The 23,755-nt window shown below is 43.1% G+C and overlaps 1 protein-coding gene and 1 pseudogene across 6 annotated transcripts in view; one reads left to right on the forward strand and one right to left on the reverse strand.

Annotated features, from left to right (window-relative positions):
• The window catches only part of immp2l (inner mitochondrial membrane peptidase subunit 2), a 249,557-nt gene that overhangs the window by 37,320 nt on the left and 188,482 nt on the right, over positions 1 to 23,755 (reverse strand). The window lies entirely within an intron of this gene.
• LOC119894048 lies at positions 676 to 21,930 on the forward strand (annotated as a pseudogene).

Raw genomic sequence — 23,755 nt, forward strand, 5'->3', positions numbered from 1 at the left:
TTTAACCTGTGAAGCACCTTGGTTGTTTTAAGTGTGCTGTATAAATAAAATTGATATTGATATTAAAGCCTTTTGCATGAGAAACAAAACGTCTTTGGGTATCTTCAACCAAACCTATTAGTTGCCCCTGACTGTAACCCCAGTAACCACCATCAGCATCTGCCAGTCCAAAGTTGGATGGATTAGTCTAATTATCCTATCCGGGTCCATTTCAGATCAGTTTTTTATTTTGGTTTGAAACATCAACAATGCACGTCAGGTTCGGGTAGGATTTCCACCAATCTCAGCATCTCCGAAATAAGATTTGGAGCTCTTTGACTTCCTTTAACGCCCCCTGCCAGGGAGATGCACATGGCTTCATCGTTTCCTCTTCTACCTGTTCATCCTCTTTTTCTTCTTCCGCCTCCTACTTGGTTTAACTGGATTTGTACTTTTCTTCCTCTCACGCCTCTTGTTCTTTCATGCCTCCTCCTTTTCCCCCTCCACACCCCCCACCACCACCCATCACCCCCATCCTCCCCGTAGCTGTAAGGATACAGGGGATCGTGACTGACTGACAGCTTGCTAAGCCAATTGGATTCAGCTCCAGCTCCAGAACTGAACACTCATTGGTCGGTCTCTGGGGAACTGGAATGTGTCCGTGTGTGCACTTGTGTGTGTTCATACTGTGTTTCTGTGTGTGTGATAGAGTGATGGATGACCTCCTCTCCAACAGCAGAGGAGAGGAAGGATGGAGGAATGACAAACACAACCTATCATTCACTCTCAGTGTCTCTCTCCCCTCTCTCCTTTTAATTCCAGATCTCTCTCTCTCTCTTCCTCCCTCTCTCTCTCACACTCTCAGTGTCTCTGGCTCTCCCCCCTCTCTCCACATCTCTCTGTCGCTGTGGAAAGGAAAAGAGAGAAGACGTCGGTTCTTGGAGATACTCGAGGAAAACAGGAGGACAGCTGCTGCTGCTGGATGTTGACATGCAGCGCTGCACGCTTTAAATAAAACACACAGAGGGACTCTGTGCTGCTGCAGCCATGCCAGGAATACCTGCTGAATATCTGCTGCTGCATGGGACGTGATGGATACCGCTTCTGCTGGTGAGTGTTTCATCGCTGTATGATGTGTGTTTGTGTGTGTTGGCAGGACTGCGGTAGTCCTTGAGTGCTGTGGCGGCTCAGCCTGCGGTTCTGACAGCTGAGGGGAATAAGATTTTTGTCGCAGGTTTTATAAATGCGTGCGAGGACGCCGCAGCTCATCGAGTCTTTTTCCTGTTTTGTCAGTTCAGCTGCTTGTTTTATTGCTTCAGAGAGGGGAAGAAATTGTGTTGGAGTTGGCAGACAGAGTGGAGTCTCGACGGTGTCACTCCACAGGTTCGTCCCCTGAAGTAAGAGAAAGGCAGAATGTGCAACAAGACCGGATGAAGCACAGATTCTTTTTGAAAGGAAGAAGAGGGGGGCGTTTTTGTGTTTATCAGGCAGCTTAAAAGTGACAAGAAGCAGGAAATATTCAGGGACAACATGCGACAAAGGTTCCTGAGCCACATTTAAACCCGGGGAATCATATTAATGAGATACATGCCCCACCAGGACGCTTCTGGAGCGCTAACGAGCGTAAAGTGTCCGAGCTTCGTCAGCTCTGGTTAGAGCCGGTGTGGACAGGCGGCGTATGCTGGTGTGTGATGTGGCCACATGAGTCAGGACGGGCGCAGTCAGAGTTTAGATGTGCAGGTCACAGGATTGACTGCGGGGTGATCCGCTCTAACGGGAGCAAAGACGTTCCCACCACCGCCTGCCTAATTCACCAGAACCTCCGTCTCTCTCCTCGCTCCCTCCCCCCTCCCGCTGCATTAAAGCCTCGCTCATAATTAACAACGCCGCCTTCAAATGAGCATATTGAAATTCAGCACATTTCCACCGCGGCTAAACGGGGGGTCAAGTAAAAGGGGTCGAAGCCTCCTGGTGGAGAACAAACGCTCAGTTTTCTCACGTCAACATGCAGCAGCGTCAGACTCGGAGAGGCTGAGCGTGGGCTGTGGAGACTTTAAAGACGCAGCCCTCTCCAGAGCTCCACAAGTAATACGTCAACGTTCATCCTTAATTTTCATCACATGATTTCTCAGAGGACTCGCGGCACATATGCTCTGATTAGGCAGCACAAGCAAAACAGTCAGTTATTATTTATTGGACAATAGCGGGAGGATTACTCCAGTGTGACATAGTGCTAATTAAATAAAGACAGTAGGCCATTTTCTCTGGATGTTCCCTCTTTGGAGGGGAGTGGAACAGAGGGGGATGTTTTTCATGAGTACAAACATTAAGACACAAGTTCTGTTAAGATGACGGCCCTCTTTCAAACAGGTTAAGCCTGTAAAAAGTCTCAGATGTAGCTCGCAGTAGAAATGTTGTTGTTCCATCTTCAGCTTTAGTTTCTGCCAACTACTTATGTTTCTAATCATGTCCGTTTTCCCCCCCCGAACTTCAACATCTCATTACACAGAATGTTTCTTCAGGATCTAGGAGCAGGGCTGTCGCCAAGTTTTGGGAAAAACTGTGGCAGAAAGTAAATTTACTCTCAAGTTCTGTACTTTAATTGAGTATTTCAATTTATAATTCTACTCCACTGCATGTTCACCAACAGCATATAAAGCAATTCAACAATAAAGTACCACTCAAGTGTTCATGCATCATCAATAATTATTGAATAAAATGATCATAAAACACTGACAGTAGTATCAGTGGTAAAGATGGTATTTTTTCTGATAATCTCCTGATAACTAATAATAAAAAGAATGCAGAACTCTTACTTGTAATGCAGTATTGCTGCTTTTACTTTACTTATCTGAATATTTCTTACACCACTGCCTTTTTGCTGGACGTCTATCCAAGCATTAGAGATTCAAGTATTTTTCCAAGCAGCAATATTTCTTCCATTTCTTAGATGGACGCTTGAGGGAGAATTTCTCGGAAAACAAATACAGTGTGTAATAAACAGTGATAGAAACTCATTTGTCATATAAATTATGATGTATGCTTGGCTCCATCTCATTGTGAGAGTGCTCACAAATGAATTCAGACCTCCTAAACTATCTATCCTTCTCCCTGTCCTTATATTGTTTTTTATTTCAAAACCTGAAGCCTACATTACCCACAATGCAACTCAACCATCGATAGCTTGGTCAAAGATTGTGGTGTGTTGCGCTAGTAGCGGCTAATGTAGCCTGAAGCCTGCAGCAGAGATGAGCAGCAGGTACTCACTTTACATTTTCCAACCTGTAGTCTTCAGCCGACGCTGACTCGAGTGACATCACTTGAGGACAGTTATAAGACATCACACAGCGCCCTCTGGAGACACTAAAGGCTTTATACTACGTTTACATACATTTTCCCACAAAAGTGAGTTCGTCTCTCACATGTTGGTAAATATCTGATTCTATCTTTCCTGTGACGACACTGAAGCAATGACACAGTGTAAAGTAGTGAGCACAGCTTGTATAACTGTGTAAATCTGCTGTCCCCTCAAAATAACACATCACACAGCCGTTAAGCTGATGATTCACGGGGCAACTTTTTGAGCAATGCTGCTGGAGGCAAGTCCGACTATGTTTTGAACGGATAGCGGTGGTGGGGGGAGGGTGGCGGAGTGATGGGGGAAGGGGATTATGGTAGTAACCTTTACTCATTACCACTGACGGCAACATTGCTCTAAATGTTGCTCCGTGTATCCTCAGCTTTAATGTCTAAACTGCTGGCAACAAAAATGAGGACACCCCTAAGTGAAAATGTAGCAGTGTCATTTCTTCAGTGAAAAGTAATATAATCAAATATTTAGTAATATGTGAGGGGTGTACTCACTTTTGTGAGATACTGTACAGGCGGTAGAACTCCCCAAGTCCTGAAGACACACTGCCATGCGGAAAGTTAGAAAATGTTGTTGAAAGAGAGACTAACACGTCTTTTTGTGACATTTCCTGACATTAAGAAAATACAGAATAACAGCAGCCTTATAATTTCAGGTAAATTCATTAGATTTCCAGGTACTGATGCCAGTATGTAGATTCTTGTATAAGTTACGATCTTGCTGCTTAGACTGGACCATTTTTGCCTTAATGAGTATTTGCTGAATGTGTCCAAGACATCGGAGGCCTCTGGTTCGACCCGGCATCAGTCAGAATAGAGCAAAACATCAACACGGTCTAAAAATATAACGCAGCACCAGCATCAGGTCTGTATCCAGCGCCCCGTCAGAGTCGATATCAGAAGCCATCTGCTGCTGCCTCCTCCACACCGAACACGCAGGTGACTGTCGCTGCACACATGTACCGCCATGAACCAACAAACAGAGGTCACACTGTTAAACTGTGTATGTTTACAGCGTGTGCGTGGGGGTAATTAACAGTAGACGGGCTGCAGATTAAAGAGAGAAGTGTGACTCGTGGGAGTGGATGCTAAGTGCAAATTCTGATACCGGTGATGCTAACAAGGAGCGTGTGCGGTGGGAGGAGGGGAGGGAACCAACCGGTGCACGCGGGACTCACATGGGACTGGTTTAATGGTAAATCAATGGCGGATGGAGGGAGGAGTGAAGGAGGGAGAGAAGGATTTAGTGTTGAAATGTTGATCTTATCTTGGTGTTCTGGCGTTGGTCATGTGCCAGTAACACCCAGAAAAATCAATTATAGAAAAGAGAGGAAGCAGGAAGCAGGGAACAAACTGCCCTGCTCATGTCTCGGCTTTCTGCTGTAAACCCGAACACAATGATTCTAAATAACGTGATAATCCAAAGTGCAACCCACAATATCACATTCATTTAACCCTTTCACTCCCTTTATTGACAGACTTTTGACTCAGAATAAGTCAAGCTACTTAGAAAGCATGTGTGAGGTTATATATGTGTTGTAGTCCAGTTTTTATAAAGGTTTTTTTTTTGCCTGTACGTTAACAGATACACAGTATATCTGTATAAACGGACAGACGAGTGTGTCAGTGTCCAACGGACATGAGATCCATGTTCAGACATCAGTTTGTCTTTTAGCTCTGTCAAAACTGGTTTGCACAAAGTTAGTTAATAAAACAAATCCTTAATTACAACCGCGGCCTGGCAAGAGGACATCGTCTTGAAGGGAGTGACACATAAAGGGGTACGAAAAAAAACATAACCAGGGAAAATCAGATTAATGAGATGTAACATATCAAACTATACAAGAAGCATAACAAAACACAAACATCCCAACAGGAAACAGATCAAAATGGACCGTGGTAGAAGCGTGGTGTTTATCCAAAGATGGCGTAATAGATTATGGAAAGACTCGTGCTGATTCGAGGAGGATGTGTTTGACTTCTGTACGATCAGATATGACTGAGTTATAACTAACTGAAAAGAAGCTGTGAGGGTTTAGATGCAAATGGGGTTCAAAGGTTTAGACTGCTTCTATACTGTCATCATTTTGGACTATTACAACTGGGGTCTTAATTTTGTAGCTTTTTCATAATGTCTATCAGTAATAATAACCTTAAATTCAACTAGCTGAGATCTGGAACTGCAAATAAGTCTGATCAGACATGTTGGAAACGAAGAAGCTGACATCACCGTGTGTTAGACCTCCGAATAAAATATAGTATATAGTATAATAATATATAGTAATATAGTCTGTTGGTTTGTTTCCAACCTGTCTGATCTAACTGTTTATGTTTCCTGCTTTGACAAACAGTCACCCAGCAATTGACTTGGCGAGCACAATGTTACCATGGTGATGGTCAAAACGACAAAGCCCTATAAATGTGATAAACCAGAATTACCCTTTAAACTATCTGCTCAATCTTGCATTAGGACTGTGTGCAAACCTGCTGCAGGTGTTTTTCACTCTGCAAGACAAACTTTCTCCAGAAGAATAACAGCGCTGGTTGTTTGAAGAAATGTCCAGACTGCATTCAGTCCTATGATGACATGAAGACCTATTATTGAGTTTGATCATAAGTTCATTAAATGATAATCAAGGTCTTAATGAACTCAGACTTTATTAGAATCTTACAGTATCTCACAAAAGTGAGTGCACCCCTCACATTTTTGTAAATATTTGATTTTATCTTTTCATGTGACGACACTGAAGAAATGACTCTTTGCTACAGTGTAAAGTAGTGAGCGTGCAGCTTGTATAACAGTGTAAAGTAGTGAGCGTGCAGCTTGTATAACAGTGTAAAGTAGTGAGCGTACAGCTTGTATAACAGTGTAAAGTAGCGAGCGTGCAGCTTGTATAACAGCGTAAAGTAGCGAGCGTGCAGCTTGTATAACAGCGTAAAGTAGTGAGCGTGCAGCTTGTATAACAGTGTAAAGTAGTGAGCGTACAGCTTGTATAACAGTGTAAAGTAGCGAGCGTGCAGCTTGTATAACAGCGTAAAGTAGTGAGCGTGCAGCTTGTATAACAGTGTAAAGTAGTGAGCGTGCAGCTTGTATAACAGTGTAAAGTAGTGAGCGTACAGCTTGTATAACAGTGTAAAGTAGCGAGCGTGCAGCTTGTATAACAGCGTAAAGTAGTGAGCGTGCAGCTTGTATAACAGTGTAAAGTAGTGAGCGTGCAGCTTGTATAACAGTGTAAAGTAGTGAGCGTGCAGCTTGTATAACAGCGTAAAGTAGTGAGCGTGCAGCTTGTATAACAGTGTAAAGTAGTGAGCGTGCAGCTTGTATAACAGTGTAAAGTAGTGAGCGTACAGCTTGTATAACAGTGTAAAGTAGTGAGCGTGCAGCTTGTATAACAGTGTAAAGTAGTGAGCGTGCAGCTTGTATAACAGTGTAAAGTAGTGAGCGTGCAGCTTGTATAACAGCGTAAAGTAGTGAGCGTGCAGCTTGTATAACAGTGTAAAGTAGTGAGCGTACAGCTTGTATAACAGTGTAAAGTAGTGAGCGTACAGCTTGTATAACAGTGTAAAGTAGCGAGCGTGCAGCTTGTATAACAGCGTAAAGTAGCGAGCGTGCAGCTTGTATAACAGCGTAAAGTAGCGAGCGTGCAGCTTGTATAACAGTGTAAAGTAGTGAGCGTACAGCTTGTATAACAGTGTAAAGTAGTGAGCGTGCAGCTTGTATAACAGTGTAAAGTAGTGAGCGTGCAGCTTGTATAACAGTGTAAAGTAGTGAGCGTGCAGCTTGTATAACAGCGTAAAGTAGTGAGCGTGCAGCTTGTATAACAGTGTAAAGTAGCGGCCGTACAGCTTGTATAACAGCGTAAAGTAGTGAGCGTGCAGCTCGTATAACAGCGTAAAGTAGTGAGCGTACAGCTTGTATAACAGTGTAAAGTAGTGAGCGTGCAGCTTGTATAACAGCGTAAAGTAGTGAGCGTACAGCTTGTATAACAGCGTAAAGTAGTGAACGTACAGCTTGTATAACAGCGTAAAGTAGTGAGCGTGCAGCTCGTATAACAGCGTAAAGTAGTGAGCGTGCAGCTTGTATAACAGTGTAAAGTAGTGAGCGTACAGCTTGTATAACAGCGTAAAGTAGTGAGCGTGCAGCTTGTATAACAGCGTAAAGTAGTGAACGTACAGCTTGTATAACAGCGTAAAGTAGTGAGCGTGCAGCTTGTATAACAGTGTAAAGTAGTGAGCGTGCAGCTTGTATAACAGCGTAAAGTAGTGAACGTACAGCTTGTATAACAGCGTAAAGTAGTGAGCGTGCAGCTCGTATAACAGTGTAAAGTAGTGAGCGTGCAGCTTGTATAACAGCGTAAAGTAGCGAGCGTACAGCTTGTATAACAGCGTAAAGTAGTGAGCGTGCAGCTTGTATAACAGTGTAAAGTAGTGAGCGTGCAGCTTGTATAACAGCGTAAAGTAGTGAGCGTACAGCTTGTATAACAGCGTAAAGTAGTGAGCGTACAGCTTGTATAACAGCGTAAAGTAGTGAACGTACAGCTTGTATAACAGCGTAAAGTAGTGAGCGTGCAGCTCGTATAACAGCGTAAAGTAGTGAGCGTGCAGCTTGTATAACAGTGTAAAGTAGTGAGCGTACAGCTTGTATAACAGCGTAAAGTAGTGAGCGTGCAGCTTGTATAACAGCGTAAAGTAGTGAACGTACAGCTTGTATAACAGCGTAAAGTAGTGAGCGTGCAGCTTGTATAACAGTGTAAAGTAGTGAGCGTGCAGCTTGTATAACAGCGTAAAGTAGTGAACGTACAGCTTGTATAACAGCGTAAAGTAGTGAGCGTGCAGCTCGTATAACAGCGTAAAGTAGTGAGCGTACAGCTTGTATAACAGTGTAAAGCTGTAGATGTCCTCAATGGAGACTACAGTAATCAGAGTTTTTACCATAAATATACAACTTTGCTTATATTTTTCAAACATAAAAGAAAAGAAAAAACAATCCCTTGATTTGGTATATTTGGAGCATGATCAGCGGCTGAATTTCACACACAAGTTCTTAATTTCCTGTAAAATGTAGTGATCGGTGTCTTCTTACAGCAGGAAACATGACCCCACCGTCTCTTAGAAATTACATTAAAACCCGTATATAATACTGATTTGTTGTTCCCAATTATGTTGAGGTAAGAAACATAATCATCGCCTGGAGGGTGCCACAGGTTCTTTATGTGAGTGAAGTACATTTATGTACTGCAGTACTGAGTTGTATTGCAAGTGGCTGGAACGGGTGGCAGCGTAAACATTGTCATAAAAAAGTTGAATCATGCTAAGAATAGCTATTGTGTTTTATATTTTGTCAGAATTTTTTTTAAATACTTTTAATTAACAGGGCTCAAATAACAGACACAATAAAGTAATAATATAAAATGTTGAATTTGGGTCTTGACAAACCATTAACATCTGTCTGGAACATTTTCACTGTTCACTCTCAGCATTGTTCAACATTTCCCCATTATGTTGATGATAAATGTGACGTGGGCGGCTTTACGTTTCCTACATACTCGCTGTTGCACATTATTGTAAATAAATATAATGTCTATGTTGACATAAAATCCAGATAAAAAGAACACTGTGGACTGTGGATAAGACACATGGCTTTGGTGTGAGAGACCCAGGTTCAATCCCCCACTGTGACCCATCCACCATTGTGTCCCTGAGCAAGACACTTAACCCCTCGTTGCTCCAGAGGCGTGAGACCTCTGACATGTAGAGCAGCTGTAAGTCACTTTGGAGAAAAGCTAAATGAAAAATGTACAAATATCTATTTATGTGTAAATTTTAATAAAACTCAGTGGTGTTGGTTTGATCAGTGATAAATACTCAATGGCACCCTCAAATTTCTGGTGATAGTTGAGTTTTAAAACCACCAATAAGCAGCCGGGAGGAAATCTGCCATTAACAAGCAATTTTAAGAAAACATTTTGGGCATTTGTTATAATTTGGGACATTTAATAGATCAAATATTAAACTGAATTGGGGAAAATCAAGGTGTTACTTGCAGCCCAGATATTTATCAGCAACAATTACAAACTAACTTAACTACTAGATGAAGAACCTAAAGTCATGTAACGTCTGTAGATGTCTGTTTTGGGGGTGTAAATAGTGGAAGAGGTGTTTTCAGACCAGCAGTAGATGCTTTTGTCTTTTCTTCCTGAATCCCCAGGAGAACAGGTGTTATGTAAATGCACCTGTCTGAGGACCTGAAACAGTCTTTAACAGCATTTTGATGTTAATTGCACCTGCGTGTATACAAACTATATTCAAAAGAGTGAACCCACCCATGCTTCAGAAATGAAAGAACCGAAATACATCTCCAGCTCCTGCCTCCCTCTTGTGTTTAAGTACATGGTCGCGTGTATGCAGAGATGACAACCATCTGCCTCCTGACGACTGAGCTTTGACGTCAGCATCATTCAACTCTTAATTCAGTCTCATACTGAGACTCTTTTGAACTGCATGCCTGCAGATTTACTGTAGCTCTCAGCAGGAGCAGGTGGAAAGAATAATCCTCCTCTTTCTTTCCTTTATTTTCATCGGCACTTCCTCTTTCTGCGAGGCAGCGCTGGGATCAACACGTTCTGTTCAACTGGCAACTACAAGGCAGCTTTGCATGCTGGCAGCCACAGAAGACTCGAGAGACACACGTCTGAATTCATTTCCTATAAATTAATTAAAGTACGGAGGACAAATGTCAGCTATTGTTAAATTAATTAAATATATGAACAAACAGGTACATAGAGATAAAAGTTGAGTTTCAGAGCCTCTCTCCCAGTTCCAGTTCTTACTCCCAAGTCGTCACATATGGACGCATCATCACGACCCCTTGTGTCAGTTTTAATGCACTGGGAATCCCTTTAACATCATTACTGAACGCTAAAGTAGGCATAGTATATAAATAACGTCTGAGAAAAGTCTGAGTTAGGAGGTTGTTGGGATGGACAGGGACCAGCAACTAGACTTTAACCCAAGAGACCGGCGTCCATTTCCCGTGTGAAACAAAAAGTCACACTAGCCGCTATCACACAGAGATAAACACGGAAAGAACGTCCGCCAACATGCCGCATTCGCTCATTCAAACTGATCCCGCAACCGCGTGCGCTTTCACATAGAGATCCAGATTTACGGGTTACCTGCAAAGTCCACTGAGTCCATCAAAAAAAAAAAAAGACCGTGACTTGAAAGCGTTGAAACGTCACTCCTGGTCCGGCGTGCCGGCTGTGGCTTTTAACACAGACATCGTTCCGCCTCTGTTACCACCAACATTCCCGACCCAGAGGCGGATCGAATCGGACCCCCCTCTCCGGCTCGCTACCTTTCATACAGCGCAGCGAGCCGGCATATTGGCGTAATAATCCCGGAAAATTCGGCAGTGGGAAATTTTCTTTTTGGTTAAGTTATGTAAATAAAGTAGTTATTTTAACCTAAACCGTGATGTTTTCCTAAACCAAACCAAGTCTAAACAGAACTAAATTGTGACATTTCACAACGTTGACCAGTTTTATTTTGAAAGACCCCTCTCCACTTGCCATTTAAATCTAAGGCTGGTGGGAAATTGTGTGCCTTAAAGGCTGCTAAAACAAACAAGATTAGATCCCTTTTGAATAAAACAAATTCTTCCACATATGAAGAGGGGCACATGACAAGCTGGTGACGAGGCTGCACTTTTAGTTATTGACGTTATTACAAACGTCAGGATGTCTTTTTACATCTGGAACAGAACTTCGGCTCTCTGTTTGAGTCCTGCATCTGAGCAGAGCGCTCACCCGCTCTTGAGTTTTGGTGACTTCCTGTGTGGAGCAGATTTCCTGACACCGTATAATACGTTCAAAAAGATCCATTTGAGCGTTTTCTGATGTGACGCTCGACAGCTTTTGATCTTCTATGCCTACAAGATTCTCACGAGAATGATTCAGGGGAGTGTTTTCTGATTTACCGCCCCTGTGCTTAAGGTTTGGTTAAGTTTAGGCACAAATACTTGGTCAAGGTTAGAAAATGATTCACTGTGGTCAAAAAGAGTCCAATTTCCCACCAGCGCTCATATGAACAGCAGAAGCTAATATGGACAAAGTCTCTTCACTGTGATTCAGGCAGATAAAACGAATGGATTTCTACATCAAATTCTTGTCTAGAGCAGCTTTGATAGCGCTTTAGAAATAAATTGGTTTGAAGTTGAGATCTGCTGCATGAGATGTCCTTGAGAGGTAAAAGCACATGAGCTCATTCGCGTTTCTTTCCCCACTTCCCTTTTGATAGTGCAAAGTAAATATCCAGTTTTCTCTTGCCCACAGGGAAGTCAGAGGTCCGAGATGGTCAGAACAGCAAACCCAGGGCCGGCGGGTGTTCAGTATGTTGCTCAAATGCACTTTTTTCTTAGTAGGTCGAGGGGTTGAAGGACAGCAGCCTGCTGTCTGAGGGTCAAACTGAGATTTCCAGCTGACTAATGAAAAAAAAACTCAGCAGCTAATAAACATGACAGAGTATCTGATGGTCATTACACGGTCTGTCTGCAGGAAGGAGAGTTATTAACAAGGAATCTTCACAGAAGGAAAGGTCAGATACATCACCGCCCCGAACACGAGTGTTAATTACAGACGAACTTTAAAGCCTGCAGCACAGACAGTCCAGAGGTTAATTTGAAGCGCCTTCTGTCTGAAAACACAGACAGTTATTGATCTCATTTACATACTCGTACTACTGTATGTTACCACACTGAAAGCTGGAGAAACACAGAAACTGAGGCGGTTTACTGCCGGGTCGGTAACCACGCAGATAGTTTTGGTTTTATTTGTCCAGGTTTTGGGATATTTGTATATCTTTACAGAATGAGTATCCGTGCTGCTGATCGACAGACCTCACTCTGAACAGCTGTTCCAGGGACTAATTTACACACAGTGATGCAGTATTTATGGATTATTTGAGGTAATCAGGACGTTGATTTTAGAACGAGATGTTGCTCTTGAATGTCTTTCTCAACGCTGGGAATGCCACTAACTAAATTACATTTACCTCTTTTGTTTTGGTGTGGGGGCAGAAATGATACCTCTAGAGGTAAGTGAGGAAAAGTGTTTGTAAATGAGTTTAACCTGCCCTTCAAGTTCGACATTTTGGGAAATATATTTGTTCATTTTCTGGCGGAGAGTTAGATGAGAAGACTGATCCCACTCTCATATCTGTCAGCCGGCAGTTACTTACTGGAGCTTAGCTTAGCACAAAGACTGGAAACAGATGGAAACAGCTAGCCTGTCACTGTCCAAAGGCAACAAAATCCATCTCTAAAGATCACACATTAACATCCAATATCTGGTTTGTTTACTTTGTACAAAAAACGAAGCATAAAACGTACAATTTTGCCGTTTTAAGGGTGAGGGAGGGTGCTTTCTTGCTCCTCTAAGATACAGTATCAACAGTTTGGAAAGGTGACAACTTCTTGTTTCCAGCCCAGTAGATCCAGGAAACTATTAAAATAGAAATTTTCTTTAGCCATAACTCATGTCTCAGAAAATATGGTCATTTTGTGCCAACAGACAATATTGTTTCAGATCAGTGCAGTCTGGTATCCTAGTGGTTAAGACACGTAGCATGTAATCACAATGTCCGAGATTTGAGTCTAGACCGAGACTTTAATCGCATTTTTCTGTCTACGATAAGTAAAGGTTGAAATGCAAAAACCACAAAATGGACACTTGAAAGTCCTGGAAAGTTCTACTCTCTGGAAAACAGCATCTCCTACAGTCCTGGCAGATGTTCTGAATCGTCCTTCCTTTTTGCCCTTCAAATCCCAAAGCCTTTCTAACCGATAGCCCATTCACTTAAAAACCTATTTTAACAGGAATTACATCACATTAAGGAGGTAATGACACCATTTCATGGGACCTTTAACAATCTGTCCACTGCTTTAAGGTGAAAAACTTCTCAGGAACAGTTTTTCGCCTGATAAAAAATTTACTGTGACATTTTCTCATAAGGATTTTGAAAAATCTTCTCCAGAGGTTGGACAGTTCTTCATCTGCGACCAATCCGTTTAAATAAAAGCCTGAAAGTCAGCTAAAAAATGAAGTGCACGGTTTTCATCTGACGATAGTAGTGTGGACAGAAAGCAGCAGGATTGTGTGCAGCTGTGTGTATCAGGGAGTGTTGAATAAAACATGGTGGAATGGGAACACTTTATGAGACGTCTGCCACATCAGGACGCGGCGCCCTAAGAGCTCCGGCCCTCGGCCTCCATCTCTCTCAGCTGTATAAGAAATACATAAATATTTTACATTTGGGCCGCTTTAATCCATTCGCAGAATGTCAATACTCAGCACTTAACGAAGCGCTCAGGCTGCCAGTCCTGCCGGGTTAAACGGAGCTGCTCTCTGGTCTGGATGTGGGTCCTATAATGCACTGCTAAATACCTTTATCAACAACGGGAGATTCTTTGTCTCTCTGCGTTGGAGAGTCTCTCTGAGTGTGAGCAAGAAAAGCTAATACCACCACCGGCTCGAGCTGAAATAAACGCAGAGAGCACAACCTCTGACCTCAGAGGTCACGACATGTCAGGAGGAAACAGATCTGAGGAAGCTGCGGTCAGGATGTGTAGTGAAGGACTACTGCTTTGGTTTAGGTTTCATCATGAGATACAGAAGCCGTGTTTCCATCACATTAGAAAAGAAAAAATCCTTACTTTCGCAAGAAAGTTTTTACGCTCGCTTGAGGTGGTTTTTGCCTTTGTTGAAAAAGAGTAAACGCTGATGGAAACACTTTTGCCCAATAAGTTCTGACGTAGCGAACAGCTGTTTCCACTGTCGCCGTCTTGCCTGACCTTCCCATAATGCACGGAGACATGGCTGGTAGCAGTTTGCCCGCTTGAAACACATTTCTGAGGACCTCTCTCCATTTTTCTAAGATCCCTGGCCGTCAGGTTCATGCGACTGCTTTTGTTTCTGGTTTGAACCCAGACGTCTTGTTTATTACAGCCATGTGTAACGTCAACTACTGACGTAACGACGCTCGTCGCAGCCTGGTTTATTCGCTCCAAACCAGCTGATGGAAACGCACAGATTTCACATTCACTTTTATTTTTTGGGACATTTCAAAAGTCTGCTTACCATTTGCATGACAATTAGATGGAAAAGATGGCTAGTAAGTGATAAATGCTTCGTAATGTGCGACTAACTCGGTCAAAAATCTGACAATAACTTAACCATCAACTGCGGTCTTATTTTAGGAAGGGAGGCGGTTTGATCTGGAGAAGCCTGAAATGAGTGTCTGTCAACTTCTTTGTTCGTTCTTCATATTTTATTTTACTGTGTCACAAAAATGGCATCACAGTGAAATATATTTTAATCCAAGAGAAGGAAGTGTTTCTTTTCTTGAGTTGAAGATTGAAATAAGAGCCCAGATCATTTTTGCTTTGGCTCCCTAAATGGACCTAACTGGAATTTAACTTCAGTTCAGGAAAACATCCTGCTTCATGAATTTAAAAACTTCTTTGGTTTGTTTATGAAAGCAAAACAAATTACACTATATTCACTATGGGAAACTTGTCAAATTTAGACAGTAAAATTAGAGAAGATGTAAAATAATCTTTGTTCTTAAGTGGTTTCTGATTGACACTAAACGGCAGCATTACGTTCTGGCTGTCTGTTATCCAAAGCCAAATTTATTACGCAAAAGCTGAAATTAATCTTCCGATTGAGACATTTGGTGCACAGTTGTTGTAGTCAAATTTAAATATATTGAGGCTAAAAACAAACTGTAATTGAATTGTATATAATATCCACCAAGTGTTAGCTTTAAATGAAACCCCCCCAAAATGGAGGACAAGACCTCAGTGTCAGCGACGGCCTGGTAGTGCAGGATGAAAGAAGTTAAAATGAACACCAGTAAAACTCCGGATGTCGTTCAGGACAAATTGTTCCTGCTGCTGTTCTGCATCTGAATCTCTGCTACCAAGTACGGCACATCTGTCAGAGCAGTCTACAAGGAGGGGATGTTACCTTATAATTTAGATAAAAATGTGTACCTCATTTAAATAAAATTGTCTTTTGAGCACAAAAATAAAAACATCTAAAAGCTGGAGAAGTGAACAGAGAATCACCACATTCTGCTGTTTCTCCTCATCCACCCATTTTATGCAACTGTGTGTGTGTGTGTGTGTGTGTGTGTGTGTGTGCATGAAGGGGAAATGAGGGAAGTCACTGCAGGCTCTTATTGTTAAGTAATAAGAGGGAAATGAGAGTGCGAGCATCGCGGAAGTAAACAGCAGAAATTAAATTAGCGAACGGTACTGTCTCTTGAGAGCACACTCCCCGACTATAAGAGAAAACATCCACTATTAAACACTCCATTTAACATCCAAACCATGCTTGCTTCATTAGCATATAAGTTGTTTTCGTTGTTACCTAAATTCTGTACATAAATTTGTTGTTTCCATCTCTGTGGAGAATCATTTACATAATACTATAACGTTAGATACAGTACAGCAGCTTCCTCCTCTCTCTCTGGGCGATGGAGATGGATGCCTGCAGGGGTTTTAATGAGTTGCGTAAGAGCAAAACAAAGACGACCAAAGGATGATTGCAAATGGAAGCGGACCGTGAAAGGATGATAACATGCAAACGTGAAGGGAAAAAACTGTCCAATATCGCCTAATTATATATTGACTGAATGAAGAGTTCTGCGATGTAAAGGAAGATTGATTTGTTCTAACGTTCTTGTCACAGAGCAGCTTGGATGTAACTGTGTGTGGCGTTTCACACAGATGGCTGGAGAGAGAGAGAGAGAGAGAGATGGTGGAAGTATTCAAATTCCTAACATCTGAAAAACTATAATTCCCAAATGACAAATTCTCAATTACAAGTCCTGCATTCAATATTATATGTAGTATAGCTAAACAGAAGAACAGCGATGAAAACCACTAATGACTGTGGTCACTGCGTTGACTGTCGGTAGGTTAGAGGATGTGAACTGGAAAAAAACCAAACCAATCCATCTAACCATTCTAGTTATAATTATGATCACAAGATGTTCCTGACAGGTTGTTTGAGGCTTTAAAAACTAACAACCTTTTCATGGTTATGGAGTCTTGCTAATTCTCTAGATTACTTTTATATTATATATATTACTTTTATATTCAATCAAAAAGTATTTAACATCTGTTTGCTTTTACTTACGCACCATCCAAATGAATACGATCTCCGTCCACACCAGCGTTTTAGACTTGATCTCAGCCTACATTTAAACAACGGAAAATGCACTAGAGGCCGTTCATGCACACCGGGCATGCGCATGCTGGTGTAAACACGAAGCAGATGGACTCTTCTGTAGTTAGAGAAGATTTGGCGAAAGAATACAGCTCTACAGACAAAGAACCACACCAGATTTTATTTTGCATGGACCAATAACGAGCTGGGACTGTTACTGAATGCAAAACAGTTTCCTTTGGTGTGGGAGACCTGGGTTCGATTCCCACTGTGAGACATCCACCATTGTGTCCCTGAGCAAGACACTTAACCCCTCGTTGCTCCAGAGGCGTGTGACCTCTGACATGTAGAGCAATTGTAAGTCGCTTTGGATAAAAGCGTCAGATAAATGTAAACGCCTTTCTAGTCTTTTCGACCACTCAAAGCGCTTTTTACACTACATCTGCATTCACCAGTCATACACTGTAGCCTAAGTGCTCATTTGCAACAGAAACTAACATTCACACACATGCACACACCGGTGGAACAGCCACCAGGGGCAATTCGGGGTTCTTGCCCAAGGACACTTCGACATGCAGCCTAGAGAAGCCAGGGATTGAACCACCGACCTTCCGATTAACGGGCAACCCGCTCTAACCCGCTCTCCCGAGCCACACTCACCGACACGCACAGTACAAGTGTTACTTGCACAGTACAGAATATTTTAACAGAATTACGTAAGTCAACTTCCGTGTTAGCTAACGTACGTAGTTATTTTAACCGTGATCTTTTCCAAACCTTAACCAAGTAGTTTTAGTGCTTAAACCCAACCAAATTTCAATGTTTCACGACTTTAATAACGCGTCGTTTCATTTTGAAAGTCTAACCAGACGTTGCACATTTATTGTAGCTAACTTTACCGGAAGTTGCATATTTGTTGTTGCTAAGTGTTGGTAACTTGACCACGGAGCTATAAACGTCTAAAAATTACACTAAAAGGTTACCCAGGGCGCCAAAGGGCCTTGACCAAGCGGCAATATGTAACGAGTCCGGAGTGAGAATGTGTTGCCCAATCAGAGAGCCAAACATGAGCGTCTGTGTCATCGTTTCTGAAGTCCTCCGTTTTGGCCTGTCTGCACGAAAACGCTCTCCAGACTTTTAAAACAAAAAAAGGGGATCGGCAGCGTTTTCAAACTTCTCCGTTTTAGGTCTTCATTTTCGTCTGGACGGGAGGTGCAAAAGTAAAAAAAGGGGCCTTTTCTCAATAGTGGTCTTCAAGAAATATCTAAAGGACTCCACCAGTTCTTCCACCGTTGAGAGAATCAAGTTAAAGTACTCAGTTAATTCCCATCTTTGAGATAGAGAGAGAACAATGGTGTAAGTACTCAAATCCTTGTAATATGTTTTTGCAAATCATGCATTCCAAATTACACTTAGAACATAGTCTGGGGATATTTTGTACTTTGTATAATGTACTTAAGTAAGTGTACTCTGGTTACTTCCCAACTTTAAGAAAGGGGGAATAAAGTGAGAGAGAAACTCTTTCAGTTTTGCGAACTGTACACACAGACTGCCATAAACTACCTAATATATGCATGAAGTGTCATAGCTCGTCTTCATCAGTAGCCAGCTGCTTCAGACTTTACCATCAGCTTTATCTACTGTCGTGCACGCAGCTGTGGCTTCTGCACTCAAGGTCACAAATTAATCAAAACATCAATATGTGCAGTCGACATAGGCAAAGCCCACCGTAGACCTGTCACCTGTACCAACAACATTGATTCAGTGCCTCGTGAATAATGCAAAAAGCAGCAGAGGAGCTGCAGCAAACGACCTGTAGCGAGCTCGTTTGACAGATATTTTTGGTGGATCTACAACTCCTCCAGGTTTTGTGTATCAGCTGTTGCAAACTGTGTGTGCTTGTTTTGTGTGGGTGATTTGATAAGTGTGCGCAGGTGCATTGTTCACACAGAAGAGAGGTTCAGGGGGCGGTGAAGCTCTGTTAATTACAACGCAGGGGGAAAATGAGGACTTGCAATGTTTTGCCTCTTGAATCAACATACTTTCACAGCTCCAAATTTTTGAGGACACTTTTATCTTACTACTTTGACTGAAAAAGCATTGAAAAACATCAGCCTGTCTGCCAGAGTCCTTTCGCCCTTCAGCCAGAGACTTAAAAGTACTGTTTTTGGATTCACACCTGTCAAATAATATACATTAGGTCAAGTTAATCATAACTTACAATTCTGATGGAGCGAGGAAAGCAATAAAATTAAATGAGGCTGAAAAGACTTAATAAGTCTCAATATTCCTAAATGTCAATATGCCTTCATATTTCAACAGCAGTGTGTTATATCAGCCTTTTTTCTCTCCATTCTCCCCAGATGGAAACTGACACCGGTGACAGCGACGGAGGATAATAATGATGGAAGGCAGAGTGATTCGTCCCAGCCAGAGCCACAGCATTTCTCAACCGTCCCTCTGTTGTGCAGCACCGCTCCCTGAAGGATACATCGACCTTGACATATCACAGCGTGCATGACAACCTGGCACGAACCGAAGGGAGAAGGTTGCCTCTCATTGCCAAAAGCTAGAAGAAAAAAGGGCCAAAGCTTCGGGGACCAGGCGTCAGCAGAAATCCACTCTGTCTTGCTGCAATAACAAATGAGCTTTTATTTGTGACGTTAACAGTGCTAACAGCTGACTCCATAAGGGCCAATTACTGGCTAAAGGGAATACGGGGCCAAGATGAAGGAGACAGCAGTTGTGGCTTGTTTGCTGGCTGAGCTGTCTCTGGCTGCTTTTGTTCTGGCCTCTGAGGGGGCCGCTTATTGCCCTGCATTGTGTCGATGTGAGATACGACCCTGGTTCTCACCCAGCTCTATTTACACTGAGGCTGCCACAGTGGACTGTAATGACTTGGGCCTATCAGCGCTACCGGAGAGACTCCCGTCAGAAACACAAGTACTGCTGCTGCAGACAAACAACATTGTTAATGTGGAGAAAACTTTGGATTACTTGGCCAACATCACTGAAATCGACTTGTCTCAGAATAACATTTCCTCTGTGAGCGATGTTTGTCTGGGGTCTCTCCCCCAGCTACTGTCACTCCACATGGAGGAGAACTGGATTCAGGAGCTATCTGACAGCTGCCTCGCTTCACTGCCCAACCTCCAGGAGTTCTACATCAACCACAACCTGATTTTTTCCATTAGCCCCGGCGCCTTCCAGGGCCTGAACAGGTTGATGAGGCTCCATCTCAATTCCAATCGACTGACAAGCATCAACAGCAAGTGGTTCCAGCATCTCCCCAATCTGGAGATACTAATGCTGGGAGAAAATCCCATTCTCGAGCTGTCAGACATGGACTTTCAACCTCTGGCTAACCTTCGAAGCCTCGTGCTTGCCAAGATGAATCTGACTGAAATTCCCGGCAATGCCCTGATTGGCCTTGAGAATTTAGAGAGCCTCTCATTTTTTGACAACTTGCTCAATCAAGTCCCAAGAGCGGCACTGATGAAACTCCAGAACTTGAAGTTTCTGGATTTGAATAAGAACCCCATTGAGAGGATCCAAAAGGGTGACTTCTTGGACATGATGCATCTCAAGGAGCTGGGCATCAACAGCATGCCAGAACTTGTATCCATCGACAGTTTTGCCCTGAACAACCTGCCAGAGCTGACAAAAATCGAGGCCACCAACAATCCCAGGCTGTCCTACATCCACCCGAGGGCTTTCCACAAGCTCCCCAGGCTGGAGACTCTGATGCTGAACAGCAACGCTCTGAGTGCGCTCCACCACAGCACCGTGGAGTCCCTGCCCAACCTGCGAGAGGTCAGTCTGCACAGCAACCCCATCCGCTGCGACTGCGTCATCCGCTGGGTCAACATGAACCGGACCGCTGTTCGGTTCATGGAGCCCGACTCCCTGTTCTGTGTGGAGCCTCCAGAATACCAAGGCCAGCACCTTCAAAAGGTGCATTTCAGGGAGATGACAGAGATCTGCCTTCCTCTTATCTCACCTGGGAGCCTCCCGGATCGGGTTGAAGTCATTAAAGGGAACTTTGTCTCGCTTCACTGCCGGGCATTTGGAGAACCAGAGCCTGAGATCTACTGGGTGACACCGTCGGGTGACAGGGTCGTACCTGGGAGTGAGTCCAATAAGTACTACATGCACCCTGAGGGAACTTTTGACATCTATGACGCCACGGAGCAGGAAGCTGGCTCGTACACCTGCGTTGCCCACAATCTTGTCGGGGCAGACCTCAAGTCTGTGATGGTTGTGGTAGATGGATACATTGCCTGGCCAAATCAACCTTTACATGTATATATCACATCTGTCCAGTCTCATTCTGTCATGGTTTCCTGGGAGAGCACAGGTGGTTTGGTATCACAGCTAAATTGGTCCATTTTAGCCGAATCCCGCCGCCTCTTGATGCCATTCAAAGCCAGGCTTCCTGCTGATGTCAAAGAGTACAGCATCAAACAGCTGAAGCCTTCCACTCGCTACCAGGTTTGTGTGGAGATCACTGCAGCGCAGCTTGGATACAGCGGGACTGTGTCAACGTGACCACAAAGGAGGCAGCGGCCCCCTGGGAGAAAACGGAGAACTGGGACAGTCTGGTGATGGCTACTTGTGCTGTCTTTTTTATTGTGTTTTCTGTGGCCTGCTCTGTCATCTATACGTCTCTGTACAGCCAAGTGTTTTACAGGAAACTGATAGCAGACCCGGCTGAAACGCTGCTGATTCCCAGCACTCATTCCTCGTCTTCTTTTTCTTTCCTGGAATTTGGCGGTTCTGGGATCAAGGTGAGGGCTACTGTAATAGACTTACAGGAAGACCCCATGTAAGAAATGCCCTTGTCTGTAAAAGCACTTTGGGATTAAGCGAAGATGAAGAGTGATGGACATTGGGCAATGTCATTTACGTGCCCTCTTTACATAACTTTTGATGAGACATTTTGCAATGGAACTCCGCTGGGTGGCATCAGAGGAAAATTCATACACATTATGTATGCGGCTAAAAGCAGAGACTGTTTTGTATTTCAAACTTGTGTCATTATAACAAGCTTAATCAGGCAGATATCTTGACTATAATCTACATGGCTACTGGTCTTTCATGCAGTGCAACCAGAGTAAAGCACAGCACAGGAACTATTCTGTCTAAAGTACCTTGTTGAGGCTTTGATGTCTGCAAAAAGCATTTTCTTTGCAGTGTTACTTTAAATGGTGCCAAGCGAAGATAGTTTATAATGGCAAAAAAAAATAATAATCTTGTTAGTCTAGTGTACAATTAAACCGACTATAATGTAAACAATTTTATGAACAAATACATTTTTCATTAAACCTGTTGTGGTGTCTTATAACTACAATCTCCTCTTGTTAAACTTGGACACTTCCTACAACAAAAAATGTCTTTTGAAATGTGTCTATTGCCATAAAAAGCAAACTATGACATGGAAAAGATTAATTTGTATGGATGAGGCTCATAAATCTTGTTGTGTCCCCGTCCGAATCATACAGCAGCAGAAGTGTGAGATCTGCTGTAGACAAACACAATTACAGCAGCTGCCCTTCAAGGCAGACGCTCTAACACTGTTATGGAAATGCAATCCAATCTCAAACAACATGACGAGCGTGTGAGATAGTTTTGAGTGTGTATGTGTAGGCATGTGTGTATCTAACTTAATGGGTGTGTGTTTAAAGTGTGAGGACATTGGCAAACCCATTGACTTTGAATTGCATTATATTCTCTTTCATTAAAAATCCAATATGGATTCCCAACACAAACCTCAGCGAGGTGATGAATCGGCGTCACGAGCAAACTGATGGGAGGCATTTATCAGCGGGACTCAGTCATAGATCAACCGAGTTTCAGCACCTTGGACAGGGCTTTTAGAGCGCGGCCATTTGTCACCGCCACAAGAGCTAAAATATGACCCATTAGAGGCAGGTAGTGAATAGGTCAGCAGGAATGCGGCGCCCAAGCCATCCTCTTCCCCGTGTGACCCTGGAGAGACACCGCTGCTGTCGCAGGAACAGCTCAGCAAGTACTGGGCTCGTTTGTTAAGCGCCTCGCATCGAGCCGCAAGGGGGGGAAGGAGACAAATGGACCACAAAACCAGGACAAAGTAGTTTCAGTCCCAAACAGGACAGAGGACGACAGCGACTGACGCCTCACACTGCTGATGTTACTGATGTGCTGTGCTCTCCTGTACAAGATAACCAAGCCTGGGTTCATTAGAGAGTCTTCTGCTTCAGTATTTTATGGTGAGGAGTATTCTGGGTATTTAGTAGAGCAGCTGCATGCGAAAGGAAGGAATTTTTAAAGGAGATGACAGGACGTTTTAGAGGCTTTTCATTTTCGTTTACTTCCTCACCTGCGCTGCTGGGTTCAACTCCGGTTCCTCCCTGCTGAGGGGAATGAATGATATGTCAATGTGTAATCCTCGCAGCAAAACAAAACAAAAATAGAGTATCTGATTCGTTTTTAAACTCTGTCAAAAAAAAAAATACATTCAACCAAAAGGAGAAAAAAGGCTCCTACAAGTGAGTAATTGCTCACTGCTGAGGGCGCACACGCAATATGTTGTGGCAGATCCAGGGGGAATGTCTCGAACGGGAATAGTTTTCCACCCAGCATCCACACCAACTGGCAGGTTAAATTAAATCCATCCAGTGAAATTGAAACCAGCACTCAAATCTGCCTCGTCAGGATTCAAGACAAACTAACAGCACAAAACCTCACAAGCAGCCCCTCAAAGATGCAAAGTTCACCGTATCCCACAGCACATAAGAGTTGGACAGAAAAGGTTTACTGATGCTGTTTCCTGAGGATAGTGCTAGAGGAAGGGTCACAGGTTTAAAGAAATCAAAACGGTTATTATTCTAAGGACCATCTGTACATTTCTGTACTTCTGTGTGGGAAGTTGACATTTTGGTCTGAAAGTGGTGATGTTGGAGGAGGTCAGCAGGGCATAGGATATTTTAAGAATAATTATCTGGGGACCATGAATATCCCTCCAAAAATTCAGCCATCAGTCATTTAATTGGCCAAAAATGTTTCATGTTGGACCGAGAATGGTGCTAGTCCATAGTTCATGTTGTGCTCACACTGGAAAGGTCCATCCTCTGGGGAGCATGCATGTGCTATGTAAATCGCAATTTTTGGCCTGATGTTGGAACTATAATAAAGGT

The sequence above is a fragment of the Micropterus salmoides genome, unplaced genomic scaffold, assembly GCF_014851395.1.
Source record: "Micropterus salmoides isolate LMB-PRFRI ecotype aquatic unplaced genomic scaffold, ASM1485139v1 Ms_hic_scaffold_8, whole genome shotgun sequence".
In the NCBI taxonomy this organism is placed as follows: Eukaryota; Metazoa; Chordata; class Actinopteri; order Centrarchiformes; family Centrarchidae; genus Micropterus; species Micropterus salmoides.